The sequence below is a fragment of the Lissotriton helveticus genome, chromosome 2_1 (assembly GCF_964261635.1).
Source record: "Lissotriton helveticus chromosome 2_1, aLisHel1.1, whole genome shotgun sequence".
Taxonomy (NCBI): domain Eukaryota; kingdom Metazoa; phylum Chordata; class Amphibia; order Caudata; family Salamandridae; genus Lissotriton; species Lissotriton helveticus.
The window spans coordinates 705,393,170-705,415,450 of NC_136059.1; positions in this window are offsets into that span (position 1 = coordinate 705,393,170).

Genomic DNA, 22,281 nt, shown 5'->3' on the forward strand with positions numbered 1-22,281 from the left:
GTGTAGGTAGGGATAGTGTGGGGGGGTTGGTGAGTTAAGAGCCATAGTGGAGGTACTGTGTGCATGAGGGAGCAGGTCATGAAAGGGGGGTGAATGTGAGGTGGGGCGGTGGTAAATCATACAAGTCAGGAGTGTGAATGATGTTGCGTTAACAGTTCCCGTTGGTGACTGGTCAGGGCCTGTTGTAGATGTAGTCAGGACTCTGACGGTCAAGCAGGGACCGGGAAGGGTCACGGGAGGTGTCGTAGTTTCTGGTAGGTTTAGTGTTCTACTTCCCGGGATTTGTCTGTGCATCTAACCGTTTAGGGCAGATACAGAGAACATGTTTGATAGTTTCTTTCCTGAAACGACACAAACGACATAACATAAACTGATTCAATGTTTTGTTCTTTACACCCTCAGATTGAACCAGTTAAGTACATAAAAACCAAAGCCTTGCAATTGTTTTAATCATAAAGGGATTGATTGATAAATGTAGAAACTACTAGGAGTAGCTTCTCCTTTAAGGCAGAGGAGCATCACCCCACTTGTTAAAATGCCCCCAGATGAAAAATAAAATGGTAATAGACATAATTACGATTTTTTTTTTCACTAGCAGCCCGTCCCGACGTTGTCCGGGTATGAAATAGAATGTGTGTAATGTGTGTATTTGGCAAGGGCAATTTATTTTAAAATCTCGCGGTAGACATCATTAGAATAGGGACGGAGAAGGCCCAGCTGCATCCCTGGTTGATGTTAGCAGGCGCGTGTAATTGGTGTAGTGATCTGCCGCCTGAGCCCGGCTACAGCCCTGGTTGATGTTAGGAGGTGCGTGTAATGTCGTTGAATGAGAGAGTTATCAGCCTCGGGTAAATCCGTTTAATGAGAGAGTTGAGTGACAGCGAGTAGGAGAGGCTGCAGTAATTGTCCCCGCAGACACGCTCATTTGCGTGTTCCCCCGCTTGAGGCCCAGATGCAGGCCTGTTTGATGTTAGCAGGCGCGTGTTTCCCCGCTTGAGGCCCAGCTGCAGCCCTGGTTGATGTTATCAGGCGCGTGTAATTAGTGTACTGATCCACCGCCTGAGCCCGGCTAGAGCCCTGGTTGATGGTAGCAGGCGCGTGTAATTTCGTTGAATGAGAGAGTTCAGTAACAGCGCGCAGGAGAGGCTGCAGTAACGTTACTTACCAGGCCTCCAGGTGAACGCATTTGTCACGCCCCCAGCACACGGCCACAGCAGACGATCTTCTGATTAATGTACCACCCACATGGCATGCAGGGCGGAACGTAGAACACGCCCCCAGCATTTCTCACGCCTCCAGCGTGCCCCTTAATGCGGTGCAATTGCGTTCACATGGCATGAAGGCCGGACACACCCCCCCAGTGTTTCTCACGCCCCCAGCGTGTCACGCCCCCAGCGTGCCCCTTGATGCTGCGCAGCAACGTAATTGGCACTTGTATGTACGACTCACATGGCATGAAGGGCGGACTCACGCCCCCAGCGTTTGTCACGCCCCCAGCGTTTGTCACACCCCCAGCACACGCCCACAGCCCACGATGTGATGGCCGTACCACACGCCCCCAGCATTAGTCACGCCCCCTGCCCACACCTACAGCACAACGCAGACACGCCCACAAGGGACTACTTTGCTGGCACGGTTCTTTTACCTTTTCAATGTATAGAGGAGTTGGCCTAATGGCTATGGCGCTCGACCTCGGATCTGAGGATCTGGGTTCGAGTCTTGGGAACGACGCCAAACATCCTGTGATTCTGAGCAAATCACTTAATCTCCCCGTGCCTAACAAAAATGAATGTGTGTCCTCATGTAACGTAACTGGTGCTATGTAAAGCGCTCTGATACCTGATTCAGTTTGGGTCAAGTTCGCGCTATATAAAACTCTGCTAAAAAAATATATATATGGTGGCCGCCTGCATAGCCTATGTCCTTCTGCTGCAGCTGCCCTTTCCAACGCTGTATTGGGTGCTGTGATTGGTGCTGTGGTTACTGAGATTACCCGCCTTAAAGGTTTGGGCTCTCTCTTTATAATATTAGTATGGATTGACTCTGAAAACCCCCATCCTGGGCCAAGTCTCAGGACAGGTGCGGGTACAATACTGATAGGCAGCAGGCGAGAGGAGTGATGGGCTGGGCACTTTGAAATGTGCATGTCTCTTTTGCCGGCCATCTTGCAACGGCCTGCCAGACATGCTCGCTTTAAACCTCTCAACCCAGCTGTCTTGGACAGGAAGGTTGAGACCGAGAAAAGGCCTCCAGTGCTCTTGGGGACCTTTCTGCACCAAGGAACTGACCTGGGAGCATTCCCCTGGGGTCCTGGATCACCGCAGCTCCAGCGCTGCTTCACCGCTGCCCATACCGGGCTTCCTGCTTCCCTGACGCCGGAGACCGGGGACCACATCCCCCAGCACCCCTTGCGCCGAGGAAGCCGCGCACGTCCTGTCCCGCCCCCGGAGGCGCTCAGAAGTACAGCGTGAGCCCCGGGGGAGCGGGGGCACCTTTCTGCACCAAGGAACTGACCTGGGAGCATTCCCCTGGGGTCCTGGATCGCCGCAGCTCCAGCGCTGCGTCACCACTGCCCATACCGGGCTTCCTGCTTCCCTGACGCCGGAGACCGGGGACCACATCCCCCAGCACCCCTTGCGCCGAGGAAGGCGCGCACGTCCTGTCCCGCCCCTGGAGGTGCTCAGAAGTACAGCGTGAGCCCGGGGGAGCGGGGGGACCGTTCTGCACCAAGGAACTGACCTGGGAGCATTCCCCTGGGGTCCTGGATCGGCGCAGCTCCAGCGCTGCTTCACCGCTGCCCATACCGGGCTTCCTGCTTCCCTGACGCCGGAGATCGGGGACCACATCCCCCAGCACCCCTTGCGCCGCGGAAGGCGCGCACGTCCTGTCCCGCCCCGGAGGCGCTCAGAAGTACAGTGTGAGCTCCGGGGGAGCGGGGGGACCTTTCTGCACCAAGGAACTGACCTGGGAGCATTCCCCTGTGGTCCTGGATCGCCGCAGCTCCAGCGCTGCTTCACCGCTGCCCATACCGGGCTTCCTGCTTCCCTGACGCCGGAGACCGGGGACCACATCCCCCAGCACCCCTTGCGGCGAGGAAGGCGCGCACATCCTATCCCGCCCCCGGAGGTGCTCAGAAGTACAGCGTGAGCCCCGGGGGAGCGGGGGGACCTTTCTGCACCAAGGAACTGACCTGGGAGCATTCCCCTGGGGTCCTGGATCGCCGCAGCTCCAGCGCTGCTTCACCGCTGCCCATACCGGGCTTACTGCTTCCCTGACGCCGGAGATCGGGGACCACATCCCCCAGCACCCCTTGCGCCGAGGAAGGCGCGCTCGTCCTGTCCCGCCCCCGGAGGCGCTCAGAAGTACAGCGTGAGCCCCAGGGGAGCGGGGGGAGCAGGGGGACCTTTCTGCACCAAGGAACTGACCTGGGAGCATGCCCCTGGGGTCCTGGATCGCCGCAGCTCCAGCGCTGCTTCACCGCTGCCCATACCGGGCTTCCTGCTTCCCTGACGCCGGAGACCAGGGACCACATCCCCCAGCACCCCTTGCGCCGAGGAAGGCGCGCACGTCCTGTCCCGCCCCCGGAGGTGCTCAGAAGTACAGCGTGAGCCCCGGGGGAGCGGGGGGACCTTTCTGCACCAAGGAACTGACCTGGGAGCATTCCCCTGGGGTCCTCGATCACCGCAGCTCCAGCGCTGCTTCACCGCTGCCCATACCGGGCTTCCTGCTTCCCTGACGCCGGAGATCGGGGACCACATCCCCCAGCACCCCTTGCGCCGAGGAAGGCGCGCACGTCCTGTCCCGCCCCCGGAGGCGCTCAGAAGTACAGTGTGAGCCCCGGGGGGGCGGGGGGACCTTTCTGCACCAAGGAACTGACCTGGGAGCATTCCCCTGGGTCCTGGATCACCGCAGCTCCAGCGCTGCTTCACCGCTGCCCATACCGGGCTTCCTGCTTCCCTGATGCCGGAGACCGGGGACCACATCCCCCAGCACCCCTTGCGCCGAAGAAGGCGCGCGCGTCCTGTCCCGCCCCCGGAGGTGCTCAGAAGTACAGCGTGAGCCCCCGCGTCGCGGGTCCGCGCGCGGGTATGCGCCCGGGGCTAAGCCCGGGCAAAGGGCGGGCCCTCTGTGGCCCTCCGTGGCCTGAGGAGGCCGGGACGGCCCAGCTTCTTGCATTTTAAATTGACTTTAACTGGACATTGCTTGGTTACCTTCTTATCGCATCAACGACCAATACTATCTATATTCTATCACCTTTGTATCATGACACGCAAGGGGCCTCTCAAAAAATTACTCCCTAAGCAGGGCACGGGCTTGGGACAAAAAGACCGTACCACTAGCTGTAGACAATTGTCCACCACCAGTGGATCAGACAGCGTTGATCCATGCCCCTCCTCAGACTGCACCCAATCCCCCCCTCTTACCTCCGATAGACCACAAAACCTGTCGATCTGGGAGGAACTTAGTGCCCTGTGTGGTACCAAGTATGTTCCGGTGACATCGCCCTTACCCACGAAAAACACTGTTTTAGCAAACCCAAATGGCAGTCTGCGGGAACTAGCTTTACCACCTAAGAAAGATAAATCTCAACCTACAGTACCTCCCCAGGGTTACAAGACTAAAAGGAAGCATGATGGGGAAAATGACTACGAGAATCAATACAAAATTCAAAAACTGTGCGCTAGCCCCACATTACCCCCCAATAACCCCACTGTACCTGAGGTGGATGTGGGAAAACCAGAAGACCCAGTATCGTCCCCCCAACTGGCTTTACTGTCTCAGTTTGAGCAAATGCTATCATCTATCATATCACCTTTGATAGTAAAAATTAATAATTTGGGGGATAGGCTGACAAGCATCGAGGAAGCCATTAAAGCGAACTCCTCACCTACTAACTATATGGTAACATCTAATTGCCCTAACCCGCCTATTGCCCCCGTAAAGTCTAAATTAACCAAGACACGTAAGAATGTTCAAACTCAAACTTTCAACTCTAATGTACCCACCTCAACAGGTCCTATAGATGCCCCTAAACGTGCGTTAATAAATCTCACGGCTCCCAGAACAGACCTAAAAAAAGTGGCCCGCATACACTTACCACCAGAAGCCGCCCCTTTTGTGTCTGTTCTTTCAGGGATACCTCCACTTACTCGTGGGAAACATGAATCACAACAGGACCTACTCAACAAGGTCATATTCTGGTTAAAAAATAACAGATCCCTGCCATCCCAATCAAGATGGTGGAATCCTGAGCGTCAGAAGGGTGGGTGGCTAGACTCATTAACCAAAGACATCCCTGGGGACCTGGTGTTAATCAAATTTAGGAACAGGAATGTTGTCCCCCATTTACGATCTTGCCAGCGCAAAAAAAATGACGGCCCCATATGCATTTGGGATTTATACGATTTCTACCCGAGCTCCCCACACAACCCTTTAGTAAGACCAACAGTTAAGCACAATTATTTGGTGGGTAGGGGATCCTGTGAATCAAAATGCCAGTAGCCTTTTAGCTCCTAACAGACTTGAATCTATGCTCAAAATTTTATCTTTTAAGAACCCCCTATAAGAGACCATCCATATGTACTAGCACAGGTGGTATTTGCAGTACATAATTAATAAGGAAGCTATTGACACAGGGCGGCCATACGTTTTTATCAAACTATGACCTACATCTTGGAACTGTTTGCATGTCCCATGTCCCTTTCCGTTTTAGATTTTTACACTTTTAAAGGGAATGTTTTATAATGATTAGCCGATTCGTCATATTGATTCAATCCTTTTTTAGGTTTAAAGTATTTTATTCAAGACAACACGTAAGGACAGACAAACATTTCAAGAGAATATAGCAGGGCAGAAAAGCAAGTGTCCAAGAGTGCCGTTAAGGAATGGTCATCCGTTGACTCCGCCTGCACTGTGATAGAAGGAACCTGTCGCCTCAACATGTTATGACATTTCCCAGGAAACCCCCCCACCCAACATGCCCCCCCAACACCCAAACTCCCATCCCCCCCTCCCAATCCCACCCCCTGTCCAGTGCACAGTCTCTAAGCGCAACACACATCAGTGCTACAATACTAAGGAGAGAAACCTACAGGAAGATCAAGGGGCAGGCCCCATCCGGGCCGGAAGCCTCAAAAGGCGGAGATATTTGGGACAGGTAAGTTCCTTAAATTCGGTAAGCAAAAGGGAGTGAAATGGTTGCCAGAGCTCCCTAAACTGATCCACATCCCCCGCCACCGTGAGGGATAGCTTCTCCATACCCAGCACGTGCCACAACCTGTGGAGCCAGCCAGTGATAGACGGTACTGCAGCAGTGTGCCAATGAATCAGGATGTTCTGAACCGCGGAGCCCAGAGCTATAGCTATTTGTCTTCCTCTACGGGAACGAAGGGGATACATCAGATCATTCGGAAGTCCCAGCAAGGTATAGGCAGGGAAACGTGGCAATTCAATCTCAAAAGCAGAATCAATTTCATCCAACACTTCCGTCCAGTAAAGTTCTAGGAGCGGGCAATCCCACAGTATATGCGTAAGAGTACCCTTATGTCCACACCCCCGCCAACATGCATCCGCTTTACTACGGTCAAACTCATGCACTCGTTCCGGTGTGTAATACCAATAGGTAGAGATTTTAGTCAGTGTATCAGTGAGTCCCATGTGGTAGGCCGAGTGCCGCGCTCTATAGGCTATGTGTTCCCATTCCTTATGGCTCAGTGTCCTCCCCAGCTCCCTCTCCCAACGCTCTCTCCCAGGGTGATAAAGGTGTGTTGCCGGGGGCTGCAGCAGCTTGTACAAATCAGTAATCAGTTTGGAGTCCGAAGTCCGTGTCATGAGCCAGTGCTCATAAGGGAGAAAAGGCCGATCGGCCGTCTCTCTCACTTGCGGGTGGAGGGCCCAGTGGCGGGCCTGCATGTAATGAAGTCGCTCCGTCTCTGGAAGTGAAAACTCCTGGCGAAGGTGGGGAAAAGGAACCACCCCGTCCGGCCCATAAAGATGACACAAGGCTCTGCACCCCGCCTGTTGCCACCTCGCAAACGCTCCCCTCTCCATCCCTGGGGTGAAGTCTGGATTATCTACCAGCGGAGTAAGCGGTGACGGGAACGTGGTGAGGCCACGTAGAACGCTCGTAGCATCCCACACCCACAGTGGCACCCTCGTAACAAAGGAGGCATAGAGATTTCTGGGCCGATGAGGGCGACGCAGGAAGGGGATTTCCTGCAGCGGTCTCCCCGCCACCGCCTGATCCTGGAAGAGCCAGTGCTTATCAGACTCCCACCTACTCCATTCCACCAGGTAACGCAGCTGTGCCGCCTGGAAGTATTTGCGAAAGTCTGGGATACCCAGTCCACCTGCTTCCGGGGCCAGCAGCGAGAGGGCCCTACGCAATCTAGGCTTCTTCCCCTGCCAGACAAACCGAGAAACATCTGCCTGCAGTTGCGAGATCCATCCCCCGGGCGGTTGGAGCGGCAAGGCCCGAAAGAGGTACAACACCTGAGGTAGAATCGTCATTTTGACAGCAGCTATCCTGCCAAGCCAGGAAAAAGCGCCCCGATTCCATCGGCTCAGTTCCTCCTTGATCTTGGCCCCCAGGGCCCGATAGTTTGCCGACACCATCGCCGCCACGGTAGGTGCAATCTGGATGCCCAAATAGGGCACTGCTCCCGAAGACCATAGCATGGGAAACCGCTGCTGCAAACAGGCCCTAGTGACCGGGTCAAGGGAGATATCCAGCGCCACCGATTTCCCCATGTTCATCCGAAATCCAGACACCGCGCCAAAAGAGGACAGTTCCTCCATGCACGCCGGGAGAGCTACGGCGGGTTTGTCAATGGACAAAATTACATCATCAGCGTAAAGGCTGACCGTGTGTGTAAAGGCTCCCATCCGGATGCCGGTCACTCGCGGGTTATCTCACACCCGCAGGGCAAAGGGCTCCATGTAGAGCGCGAAAAGCAAAGGTGAAAGCGGGCAACCCTGCCTGGTGCCTCGTTCAATGTCGAAGGAGGTAGAAGCGTGCCCATTAACGCGGACCACCGCCGACGGACGAATGTAGCAATTAAGGATCATGGTGCGGAATTTCTCACCTATACCCGCTTTCATAAGCACCCGCTCCAGGTAAGGCCAGTGGACTCGGTCAAACGCTTTCTCTGCGTCCACCGCCAACATCATTCGCTCCCCCGGAATCCGGGAAGCCTTTTCCAGCAAATGAACAATTCGTTTCGTATTGTCCACCGTCTGCCGTCCCGGGACAAAACCCACCTGGTCAGGATCGATAAGGCCGGGCAAATGGAGAGCTAGTCTAGCAGCGAGGATCCCCGTATACAGTTTTAAATCAATATTCAGAAGGGAGATCGGCCGGTATGATCCACATTGCTTTGGATCCTTACCTGGCTTAGGGATAACCGAGATCGAGGCCCTGAGCAGATCAGGCGGAATGGCCCCGGGCTCCGCAAAGGAGTTGAAGAGGCGCGTCAGAATGGGTGCCAGCGTCATGCAAAATGTTTTATAAAACAGCGCAATGTAGCCGTCCGGGCCTGGTGCCTTGCCGTGTTTGAGTCGGGCAATGGCGGAAACTACTTCCTCAATCCTAATGTCCCTGTCCAGAGAGTCCGCCTGCATAGGTTCCAGAGAGGGAAGTGTGGTTGAGGTCAGATAAGTGTCCATCGCCTCCTCATCCGGGGGGTCCCCGGTATAGAGGTCTTTGTAAAAGCCCCGAAAGACGGCTGCTATTCGCTCGTCCTCAGTTTCCGGCATGCCCATCGGGCCAGAGATCTCCTTGACCAGCTGGCTCTGCCGCGCCACGCGGAGCCTGTTCGCCAACAACTTGCCACAGCGGTCCCCTCCAGTATAAAAGGCGTGTCGCAACCGCAAAGCGGCGTACTCCGCCCGGTCAAGGTCAAGGGCCGCCAGGAGCTTCCTGGCTTCCTTGAGCTGCCGCCAAATTCGGGGGGCCCCGGTTCTGCGATGGATCTGTTCCAGTTCCCGAACACGATCTGTAAGTTCATCTCTCTTGGACTGCCGCTCCCTATTGTCCGCCGAGGAAATCGCTATAAATTCCCCCCTGATGACTGCCTTCAATGCCGCCCATTGCGTGGCCCGACTGGTATCTGCATTATCGTTATGGGATTGAAATTCCTGAATCGACTTTTCAATGCGAGCCACCACTTCCGCCCTGTGCAGCAGCGTATCACGGAGGCGCCACGTCCGCGGGCGGAGCGCCGTCGGGGGCATAGTTAACAGGACCTCGACCGGGGCATGGTCCGAGAGGGAGATCACACCCATTTCTGACCCAGAGGCTAACGCTTTCACTGGGGAGGTAACCAACAGGTGATCTAACCGTGCGTACGTTTTGTGTGCATGAGAATAGTACGAGTAGTCCCTATCCGTCGGGTGCAGATGTCGCCATATATCAAGGAGGTCCACCTCGTCCAGCTGAGCCTTACGGTCCGCCGAGAGTTCTCCAACCTGAGGGGAGCGCTGCGCCGACCTATCCAGTGCTGAGTCGAAGACAATATTGAAGTCTCCCCCGAGTATGACATGTCTATCCTGGGAAGATGTGACCTCCTCGATCGCCGCCTGAAGAAAGCAGTCCTGTCGTTCATTAGGACTATAGAGAGACCCTATCGTAAAGACGAGACCCCCGATCCGAAACCGATAAGCCAGTAACCTACCCTTTTGTTCAGCAAATTTGTGGAGAACCTCCCCCCGGAAATGCCGCGCTACCAGAATCGCCACCCCAGCTGTTTTAGTGGTGCATGAGGAAAAGAATTGTGAGGGGAACTTGTGTGAGCGGAGCCTGTGTGTGTCCTGTGACAGTAAGTGCGTCTCCTGGAGGAGACAGATATCTGCCTGTGTGTTCTCTAAAAGCGAAAGGACGGCCCGCCTCTTCACAGGATTATTCAGACCTCGGACATTCAGGGTCACTACCTTACATGTATTTGGAGGCATGAGTGGTGGTGTAGTAGAAAGCAACAAGGACCCACCGCAAAAACGGGAGGACAAGAGCGTCATTCAGCCTGTGGTGCAGCAGAGTACTATGCAGAGAGCATTGACACAAAAAGCAGACAGTTCCAAGCAAACCATTAAGCAGGCTACCCAACCAGCAGCTCACCGCTCTCAAGAAGCATCCGGCGACCCCTCCCGCCTCCCCCCAACGTCCATGCCAGGCAGAGAGGCAGAGCGCACCGCTGAAGCCACAGCCAAATAGAAGCAGAGCAAAAAGCACAGACAATTTCAAAATGACCAGGAACCCCCGTGTGCACTGGACGACCCTCCCTCCCCATTCCAAACCCCCAAACCCCATCCTCCACTCCACTCCCCAACTCCCCATGCCCCCCCCAACCATTCCCCGTTCTCCCCGCCCACCCTCTCGCATCCCGTCCCCACCCACAACTGGGACCAGATCAACAACTTCAAACACCCCCCTCTCTACCCCCCCAAAAACTTGTAGGCCCATTGTCCCAGTCCGGTCCTAATCGGACAAGCCTGCGGAAAGTCAAAAATAGTGGACGTCCAGCCACTTCGCGCCCCTCCGCTCCCCCCACCCCCCCAGACCCTCAAACCTGCAGCTCCACCACAGCGATGTCGATCTCCCCCCGGAGTTCACTTAAGCTGTCAGCGCCACCCCAGTTGCAGTAGCAGCTCCAGTTCCCTCCTGCACCGCTGTGTCCGACTCCGCCCGAGCCATAGGAGAGTCCGGCCGTGACAAGGGAGCAGAAGATCGCCGGCCAGGGATTGTCTGCCATCCGTCTCTGGTAATACGGCTCCGGTGCGGTGTGTGAGCTCCGTCCTCAGTGGCAGTGATCCCCAGCACTCCACACGTGTCCTGCAGAGAACGCAACTGGTGCAGGGTTCCGTTCCACCTGAAAATGAGCCGGAAGGGATGTCCCCAGGAATATTGAGTGCCATGCTCCCTGAGAAAGTCAGTCGCAATTTTAAAAGCTTTGCGTTTTTGCAGAGTAGATGCGGCCAGGTCCTGATAGAGAGCTATCCGGTGGCCTCTGAATTCCAGGGAGGGTCTCCTCCGAGCCTCCCTCAGTATCCGCTCCTTCAAGGGATAGTCTGGCAGGAAAGCCAAGATGTCAGGAGGAGGCGCTGAATTTCGACGTTGCAGGCCCACCCTGTGCGCCCTGTCAATCCGAATGGCGAAGTCAGCCGGTTCCCCCAGCACCTCTCTGAACAGCTCCCCGAGGTAGGCCGCCACATCTTCCCCCTCTTCCCGGGACGGAACGCCCCGGACGCGGATGTTGTTTCTCCTGGAGCGATTCTCGAGGTCCTCCGTGTGCGTCTGCAGGTCAAGGTGCTGTTCCCGGAGTCGGATGACCTCCTGCTGCAGCCGTGTGATTTCCTCGTCCCTAGCATGGCCCGCTTCCTCCACCGTGGACACTCTGTCACCGAGACCGTCCACCTCCCTCCGTATCTCCCGGACCTCACCTGCGACCTCCTGCTTAAGCGTCTGAAAATCGTCCCTCAATGAGCTGAAGAGGGACTCTAGGAAGGACCTCGTAACTGGGGGTTCTCCTCCACTCGCTCCCTGGGCACCACTCGAGTGGGGTGGGGATGGTTGACCTCGGTCCTGCCTCGCAGTGCTCCGGTGCAGCATCTCTGGCAGTGTGCGGTCCCCCTTCCGGGACCCTTTGTTGTTCGACATGGCGGCTACAGAGGTGTTCCCCTGAAAAGTCAACAGCCCAATCCCTGTTGCAACTTCGGAACCGAGCTGCCTGATTCCCACCAGTGGTCCGTTCCCTTGACGACAGGCCACTCTCCCGGGCCCTCAGCACCAATCCGCCCGTCGCTGCTCTCTTCTCTCGGTGCACAAGCCCCGTGGCCTCGGGCTCGGAGTCACCTACGCCACTGAGGGATCGCCCATCAAGCTAGGCCACAGCAGACCCTCAGGGCCCACGTGGGGGTTGCAGTAATGTCCGGGCGTCTCCCTCCTTCTCCCACGGTCAGGCCCAGAATGCCGCCAGAGGCCCGCTTGAGGAAGGGTCCGTCCCGGTTCTATACCGGTGGCCAAGTGTAAGGGCGGACAGAACCACCGGAGCCCAACTCCCGGTCTCCCGTGGCCCCCAGGGGTGACGGCCGCCACAGTCCTCACTGTTGTCCCCCAGCTGTGTGACTCACCACAGGGTTCTGCGTCTGCCCAGGAGCGCCGCTCCGTGCTCCGCAATGTCTACCGGAGGGCCGGGGGGCCACCGCCGTGCAGCGTCTCTGAGGCCCGGGGCACAGGCCGAAGCCGCGGCCTCGCGTAGCAGGGTGCCCCGAGTCCGGGACCTCTCCTTCCTCACCTCCGCTCCAGCCGGTCCACGCTCCGACGGGGTGACACAGGACCAGGCAGGTCCGTCCGGGTCCGGCAGGCAGGGCCCACAGTGCTCGCTGACCCGCTCAGAGGCCGTCAAGGTAGTCGAGGCCTAGGACCCAGGCCCGAGCCCCGGCCTTGCGTGAAGTCCGACGCCGGCCCGGCGTCGGAGTCTCTATGGTTCCGGGTCCGGCAGCCCAGACCCCCGGCCCCCGCGGCAATGAGAGGCTCAGAAATCCGGGGCAGGCGGGCAGGGTCGGCGAATCCGCAGCAATCACCCGGGCTTACGTCTATGGCCGGCAGGGTCCGTCTCTGCACTAGGTCGTGTGCTAGGCCCCGCTCGCCCTCCGCAGTGGAGTCCCGTCTGGCGTCAGCCCAGCTCCCCGAGGGGGGGTCCGGCGATCTCACAGATGCTCCTCCGGTGTTATGGGCCCCCGCTCTATGTAATGCAGCGTCCTGGGGGGAGAATCAGCGCATTTACAGCAGGATCAGGGTCTCGGGATGGCGGAGCTCACTTAGAGTGCGACCACTCAGCCCGCCATCTTGGCCACGCCCCCTTAATCCTTTTTTAACAGATGTCATTTAATATGTAATGAAATATTACGCTGTATATTTATGTATTGTTGTTGCTTATATGATTTTATATCTAAAATCGAATAAAGCTAATCTGAATCACTAAGAAAGCATGCTCCATCCAATCCTGAGAGCAGCCCCATGATTGGTTAGAGGGCTGGTTGGGACGTAGCGAGCATGTGCATCAAGGTAAGTGTGTTTTATTTCATTTTCCTAAATGTATTTTAGGTTTATTATGCCCTAAATCTACTACATACATTGCATTACCCATTTACTGTTAAACATTTTAACTTTAAAATGAAAATGTGACGCATGTCGGCATGAATTTGGTTAATTTATTTTTACCCCCATTTGCCAGCCCCCTTCCATAGCTGGCAGGCGCCATTGGAAAATACTGTCTCATAAGTTTATAAGAATTAAGAACAACAACACTGTTATTTTTGTGCCCTGAACATACTTACATATCAGCTTCGAATTGAGATAAAGAAACAGCTTTTGCAATAAACTTTTTATGGTGCAACCTCTTCATATCAGCAAGAACAGTTAACAAGGGTAGATTATAGTTTGTCAATAAGGCAGTAATGTTAAATGTTCGAGTATAATTCAGACCAGATAAAATGCTTTACAGAATTTTCTTTCGAGTGTTTTCCCTATGACTAATGCATAGTGCTTTGAGAAAATCTCTTTTGTGCACTAAGTAAATAAAAGGCTTATAGGTGCTGGGAAATATGTTCCTGTTTTCGTGTTCTTTGCTTCCGACAGAAGACTTGTACGCCACGGATGCAGGTAAACTTATCTTTATTTCTTCCCTTCTTCATTCACTCTAGCGTTCCTCTAAAAAAAGGAAAATACGTTACAGTTCTTCAATGAGAAGTGCAGGTCTTCGACGAGTAGACTGTGGCCTACTGGCCACATCTTGGTTAGATGTCTCCCATTCAACTGAGGGAGACACAGACTCACTCCCCAGAGCTTCAGTGTCCTCAGTGACCGCACTTTCTAACACAGCAGATGGCCCTCTGGTTGTTGGCATGCACTTGCGAAAGTGTGCAACGTTCCTAGATATTCTCTTATCATCAGAGGTAGCTGTGATCATGGTACCCTTTTGTTGTGTTACTAGCAGTGGATAGCATGTTATTGACTGTTAGTCTTTTTTTGTGTTCTTGCCGGATAAGTACCCAGTCTCCTTCCTTGATGGCTAATGGTTTGGCTCTCCGACCGCTGCCTGCGTATTCTTTCATTTTGGCTTTTCTAGTTCAGTCTACCGCTGCTAATCCTTCATGATCAGAATCTTTTCTGAGGGGGTTATAGTTTTGCGTTAAACTACTGTTCCTGCTAGAATACCTATGAATTTGACTTATTTCATCAGCAGCAGCACTATGAAGCGGCCCTCTGCGCAACGCTGCCTCTCGCCTACAAAGAGCACAGCTTGCAACACGATGAGACACAAGCAACCTCTTTAACCTTTCCACATTAAACAGACAAGCAGCTTCGAAAAAAAACATGGATTAATGTGTCAGCCTAACATAATCCAGCAGCAAAACCAGAAATGTCCAGCCTTTCTAATTTCGAGCATTTTGGGTCTTACGCTTTCTGTTTAACCCGTTCCGTGCTGCCGTCGGCCGACGGCAGCACTACCTCCCCAGTGCTGCCGTCGGCCAATGGCCGACGAGGCCCCGCCCGTTTTGCGGAAATGCTGCACTTCCGCAAAATCGCGGCCGCCGTTAAGGCGTTAAAGACATGATTGATTTTGCACGGGAATGACATGGTTTTATTAGCGCTGACTGAAAAGAAAGATAAAGTAAAAAAAGCTAAGAAATCAATGTATACAATGTAATTCCACAGGTATGCATTAGCAGGTTTGTAATTTTTTTTTTTAATATATTGCTGGAACAGGATAAAAAGGTTCTTTTTTTTTAGACTAAAAAGACAGAGCTGCCTTCACTAAAATTATGAACACCCGAAGTGGACTTAGACATTTATCTGTCGCAGGTGCTTTCCTATTAGTGTCGTTTTCAGAAGAGCTATCTACCAATCGGAGCTCTCCAATTCGTTTAATGGTGGCAGGTTCTGTGGAGATTACCATACCTTTTAGTGGAGCAAGTAATTGAAAGATTATGTAGTAGATGAGCTACTAGGGGCAAAGAGGCCCTTCCTCAGATAGTTGTCGTGTCGTCCCGCCTGACCCTCTTCGGGACAGGGCAGGCAAACAGGAATGGGAGGGGACTACAGGAACAGGATAGGGAAGTAGTCTGTAAGCCAGTGAGAAGCTGGCAGGGAATAAAGCAAGACGTAAAATCTTTCCCTCTGACTCCAGTGTCGTATGTGTAAGGGGAGACGTGACAATGGCGACGAGGGTGGGATAGAGTATCCCCACGAGTGAAGTCACGACCCAGCCATCTCAGTGGCCCGACAGGCGAGTCTGCAGGCGAGCGCATTGAAAAAAAACCGGAAAAGACCGCGAAACGCGGAGAAAGACGCCGCGACTGCCAGAACCAGCGCTAACTCACCCAGGGACGTCGCGCCCCTCTAGCAACAGTGGGGCGGTGAAGGAGATCCCTCTCCGCCGAGATGATGGCCTCGCATGCCTCCCAGGACTGAGAGCTGTGCCCCGAGGACGCAAAGGTCCCCATCCGCCTGCAACGAGGAGCGGTTCCCGGCGAGGAGCAGGGGTGAGTCGAGTGACACGCAATGAAGTGAAGCACATGAGCGTGAGAGCAGCACCCCAGCAGCGCCGCCAAGAATGTGAGCATGCACGTGGGCCACAAAGACAGCGTCCCATACGGTGGCCATCTTTAGGTCAGGCGCCAATCACTACACAACCCATGACCTCATAACGGCGGCCATCTTAAAGTCAGGCGCCCTTCCAAAAAGGCTCAAACCCTATGCCAAGCACAGAAATATGCACCGGGAAATGCAAATAAGTGCCTCTCATCAATAAATACCTCAATATTGCATGAACTGCGGCCAATACTTGCCCATAGAAGGAACCAGACAGACGAAAGCGGTAACTTCTTCAGAATGTTCAACACTGGACCTGACAGTTCTTCCGGAGGGACAGCCACAGCGGGACCAGCCCCACAAGCCAACACAGCGATGATGCCTCAGGCACCCATAGGAGCCCCCTTCATGCGTCAACCGCAGCCGCTGGTGCTGACGACAGGCAACAGCATGGGGCCGGCGTGGAAGAGCTGGAGTGAAGACTTCGAGGACTACATGACCGGATCCCTGGTACAAGACCCGAAACAAAAACTAGTGGCTTTACTGAACTTAAAAGGCCAGGACATTCCGCAAATCATCAAAAAACTGCCAAACGCAACGACCGCCACTTACGAGGAGGTAAAAGGTGCCCTTGATGGACGATTCCTTCTCAAGCGCAATGTAGACTACGAGCGCTACACATTTAGCTTAGCCACTCAAGAAAAAGAAGAATGTATGAGCGACTTCATCATGCGCATCAAACGGATGGCACGATACTGTGACTTTGACAATTTCAAAACGGAGGATGCTCTGAGACTTCGCATCATCGACGGATGTCAGTCGGAATCACTCAGCCGGTGGCTCCTAAAAAAGCAGTACACTCTGGAACAGATTGAAGAATTAACGAGACTTAATGACCAGGCTGAAAGCCATGCCAAGCTAATGGAAACCCATAAGCCGGACAGGAAGGAGCACGCCCTCCGCATCCAGTCGCACAGAGCTACCAGGCCTACGAGACATTCTCACAAGTCGAGCAAACAATCCTACACTCCTCAGCGGTCACCTTCCAGGCGGCACACCCGCCTTCCTACACATTCCAAATCTGCGCCTACGTGCTACCGGTGTGCTCAAGACTACCCGCACTCGGGGCCATGCCCCGCAATTGGTCAGCGATGCCATCGCTGTGGAAAAGACAATCATTTCGAAATCATGTGTCAGGCCAAGCAATCAACCCACAGGTCGTCCGACAAAGGCCGCAAAACGCGACACCACGCACGTGCCATCAAAGGAAGGGAAGGACGCTCGTCCAGCTCCTCCATCACCAGTCTCCGATCGGCACGCTCATACAGGCCACGAGGGCGTTCCACGAGCTCACACCGATCCAGACATCACACGACAGAGTCACACCGGTCACGCAGAACTTCGTCCAGTGACTCGTCGTCTCACACGTCCACCTCACAGGTCAGTGATGAGTACATCTGCATGGTAACAGACTCGGACCGTGTGAAACGGCACCCCCGCCCGTCCACAGCGCAGGTCAGCGATGAATATATCTGCATGGTAGCAGACCCGGACCGTTTGAAACGATACCCGAAACTGGACATCATGATAGGAGACCACCATGGGGAAATTTGTCCTAGACTCAGGTGCGTCGTTAAATTACATTTGTGCTCTGGAGTACCACAACATGAAACAAAGACCTAAGCTGGAGCCCGCAGCTGTCCGCATATTCACATGGATGTCACGCAAACCCCTACCGTGTCTAGGCCGATTCTACACCACTCTTACGTTCAAGGACCGGAAGATCTTGGCTTACATACACGTAGTAGAAGGACCCGACGTAGCAGATTGTCTGCTCAGCCTACCCACAGCAGAAAGGCTGAAACTGGTAGAACTGCTTTACATGACCGAAGACGCCCCCGACATCGTGGCGAAATTCCCGAACCTCTTCAAAGGCCTTGGGAAACTGAATCACTTCAAGGTAAAGCTGCACATTGATGAAAGCGTGACACCAATCGCTCAACACCACAGGAAGGTGCCCTTTCACTTACAACAAGCCGTCGACGAAGAGCTCCAGGATCTTCTACGATCAGACATCATTGAGCGCACTTCAGGACCGACCCCGTGGGTGTCACCAGTCGTGGTGGTCCCTAAGAAGGGACAGGACAACAAAGTCAGACTGTGCGTAGATATGAGAGCACCCAACACTGCTATCGAGCGAGAGCGCCACCCTGGACCTCACATCAGTGACATGATCACGAAACTCAACGGCGCCACTGTGTTCTCCAAGCTCGACCTCAACAAAGGTTACCATCAGCTGGAGCTTCATGAAAAATCGAAGTACATCACGACGTTTACCACACATCAGGGCCTTTTCCGGTACAAACGGTTGAACTTTGGCATTTCATCGGCCGCCGAGATCTTCCAGGAATCCATCCGACGAGTCATCCAAGGCATTCCCAACGCCTTCAATTACAGTGATGACCTGCTCGTTTTTGGCAAAAATCAGACTGAGCACGACACCGCTCTGGACAGAGTATGCCACGCACTGCTCACTGCAAACCTGACTCTCAATGCCGGAAAATGCGAGTTCCACAAGGATACCCTGAAGTTCTACGGACACGTCTTCTCCAAAGAGGGGATGAAGCCCGACCCAGAAAAAGTAACCGCCCTCGCTGACACCCCGACGCCCCGAGACGTGAGTGATCTTCGCTCTTTCCTTGGAATGGCGAGTTACTGCGCACGCTACATCCGCGATTACGCCACAATCAGTTACCCCCTGCGAGAACTTACACGACAGGGCCAACCTTTCGAATGGACCGACGCATGTGAACAAGCATTCACAGTGATCAAACGCGCCGTCGGATCGGCCATAAACCTGGCTTATTTTGACACTAAAAAGAAAACTGAACTCACTGTCGATGCCAGCCCAGTGGGTCTGGGAGCTATATTGGCTCAATACCGGGAGAACTCTGACCAGCGTCACATCATCGCGTACGCATGCCGCAGCCTCACGGACACTGAATAGGCGTACTCCCAGCCAGAAAAAGAAAGCTTGGTCGTGGTATGGGCGTGCGAACACTTCCACTTGTTTGTCTACGGCAAACATTTCACGATCATCACGGACCACCAGGACCTCATTACAATCTTTGGCAATCCCAACGCGAAAATGCCGCCCCGCATCGAACGGTGGGGCCTACGCCTACAAGACTACGTTTTCACCATCATCCACAAGCCAGGGAAAGCTGAAAACCCGGCCGACTTCATGTCACGGCACCCCCTAGCTGGGGCCCGAGCCGATCCTTCTGCAGCTGACGACTACGTCCACTTTGTTGTCGACACAGCATGTCCACCTACGGTTCCCCTGGAAGCAATCCGAGACGCCTCGACGAGTGACCCACTTGTGCAGGCGGTTATGACCCGTGTCCGCAAAAACTCCTGGAGAGACGTGAGACGTTCACCTCAAGACTCGGACCAGCTTCTTCACGACCTCATGCCCTTCCAGCGTGTACATGATGAACTTTCCATCAGTGACAATGGGCTCCTCTTGAGAGGGGGGAGGATCGTAATCCCACACCAGCTACGTCAAGGGGTCATCAACTTGGCACACGAAGGTCACAGAGGCATAAATGCCACAAAGAAGTCCTTGAGAGAACGAGTATGGTTCCCCACACTCGACCAAATGGTTGAAACGACCTTGAAAGACTGCATGACATGCCAGCTGGTCAGCCGAGAGGAACCACCTGCACCGCTCCAAATGTCGGAGCTACCAGAAGGAGTATGGCAACAAGTTGCAGTTGACTTCTTCGGACCACTGCGGTCAGGACAATACATCATAGTCGTCATGGACGAATATTCACGATTCCCATTTGCTCAGTTAATAACATCCACCAGAGCAACGACAGTCATCCCAGTACTAGATGAAATATTTGCAGCATGGGGCATTCCCCTACGGGTGAAATCTGACAATGGGCCCCCATTCAACGGCCATGAATTCACAGAATTTGCGACCCATCTCAACTTCAAGCACCAGAAAATAACTCCACTATGGCCTCAAGCCAACGGCATGGTGGAACGATTTATGGGGACACTCAAAAAAGCGATTCAGCAGGCTGAGTTAGCACATAGGGACATCCAACAATCACTAAATGAAGTACTAAGGGCATACCGGACCACGCCGCACGGCACTACAAATCAGTGCCCAGCCACCGCCATGTTGGGAAGAGCACCACGCACTCGCCTACCCATGGTAAACACTACACCCCAACATCGAACCATCACAGTTGCTCACGACTCACTGGCTGATATGGATCATGAGAAGAAGCTCAGAATGAAAACATACGCCGACCGGCGCAGACACGCTAAAGAAGCTAACATCCAGGAAGGGGACTGGGTGATAGTTCGAGGCGACCGGCGGGCCAAAGCAAACAGTCGGTATCTAGACATTCCCCTACAAGTTACTAAAAGGAAAGGAACCATGATCACGGCGAAGGCTGACCACAAGCAGATAACGAGAAACATATCGCACTTCAAAAGATGTAAATCACGTAGCAACCACGAGATATCTTCGAGTCCAGGCTCAAGTGACTCAGCAAGTCAAAGTGACAATAGTGACTGCAACCGCCACAGTCCCATGCGAATTGCCGGTGCAGGAATCCATCCTGTCCACACATCAGAACGAGAGAGACGCCCACAGCGCCAGATCAGAAAACCGCTGCGACTGGTCGAGGAAATATAAAGGAAGGAAAGACTTTGTACAAAAGGGGGAGATGTCGTGTCGTCCCGCCTGACCCTCTTCAGGACAGGGCAGGCAAACAGGAATGGGAGGGGACTACAACAGGAACAGGATAGGGAAGTAGTCTGTAAGCCAGTGAGAAGCTGGCAGGGAATAAAGCAAGACGTAAAATCTTTCCCTCTGACTCCAGTGTCGTATGTGTAAGGGGAGACGTGACAATAGTTACAGTGAATTGGCTTGACATGCTGTATTATCTCAAGAGGCGAGAGTAAAGGTGGAAGGAGGTGGGGGGGCTTGAGGGAAGTAGGATTGGGTGAGGGAGATAATTTAGCTTCAGAGCTGAGCTACAGCTACACAGGGAGGTAATTACAATTTGAATGAAATTGGATTTTTTTTTATTAAGGGTGTAATAGCTGCCAAAATGTGTGTGTAGTCTTGTGGAATTAGAAAATATCGGGCAACAGGGTTCAAGGCACACATGGTGATGAAAATAAAGTGTACACTGCAGGAGTCTACTTTTACGGCCAATTTCATCTAGTGTCCAAATAGAAAACTTGAAAGAACAGTCCCAGGCCTCATCGCTGGTTTTGTTTTAATATCGTTCTGGGCGCGAACGTGAGTTTCTGCCCATGCTGGTATTACTAGAAGTGTGGTAATGCCACACACTTTGCGATTTCCACAGACACATTTCACCAGATGAAACCTGACAGAATGGGTCCATAAATGGTATCTGAAATGTCAGAATCTGGGTCCAACATCCTCTGTTTCCTCATTCGTCAGTCAAAGACTCGTAATATTATGTTACATTTACATTACAGAATTACTGAACACCTGCAGTGTTGGAAATTTTTGCAGAATTACAGTAGCCCTGTTCCTGCATCACGCGTGACAGTGTCTTTAGTGGCCAGTGAAAGAATGTGTTAATACTGTCCACACTACAGTCAGGAAACCATGAAACATCTTGATGTCACACATTTTTTGCACCATCTGCTCTGTTTACACTGATAGAAGCAAGAGTGAAAAAATACATGCTAACGCCTGCTACATCAGTGTGGCCACATTGCAGAACAAACTTGTTTTTTTTTTTTAAGTTTTTTTACAGGCAGGAATTTTTTTAAGAGATATTTGATTGCACAGACAATGGAGAAAATATATTGCTAAAGGGCGTAAATGTGATATAACATCAAACCATGGTGGTTTTTTTCTAGAAATGTACCGTTTCGTGGCAGCACAGCAGCAACGGTTGAACATAACAGTAGCAGGACATGGAAATTGCAGCCAGCTGTAGGTGACAAAAGTCACACATCAGCCACAGCCTTACCTGTGAAGTGGCAGCAATTCCAGGGGCCCGCCAGGTCCGCTTTTGTTTCATTTCCACAGTTGAATTCATCATCACGCGCGTGGCAAGAAGTGAAAGTCCCTGGTGGCCCGCCAGGCACGGGCCCGGGCCTGGGTGTGTGCACCACTCAACCATTACCAACCAATTGGAGGCCACGGTACCAAAACAGCACCATTTAAATAATGAAGAGGCTGTGCGGCTGGCCGTGGCGGACGCAGTGCACACCCTTTAATTTATGAATGAACTTCAATCATGAATTAAATGATGCGCTTGCGTGCACAGACTTGAGGCTTGCTTGACTGAGTGAGGGGGACCCTGGAGCGTGGGGGCCTGAGTTACGCCCCTGGGCGCACTGACAGTGCACCTCCTGGCAGCTTCTTTGCCTCTGCGCCCGTGTCTAGATTATGTTGTGGACATAGAGGCAAAAAGAGGCAAAAAGATTCCCTCATTTACATGGAGCCACGCCCCCATGCAAATGAGGGAACACCCTCTGATGATAGTGCTGGCACTTTATGTATGCCCCTTCTGTAACACCAAAGTGCCCCAGGGGAATGCCAGGCGGGCGCAAATGCCTGTTGCACATCAAGGGCACTTCTGTTATATGGCCTCAGGGGTCATATTGTGCATAGCACTCTGGGG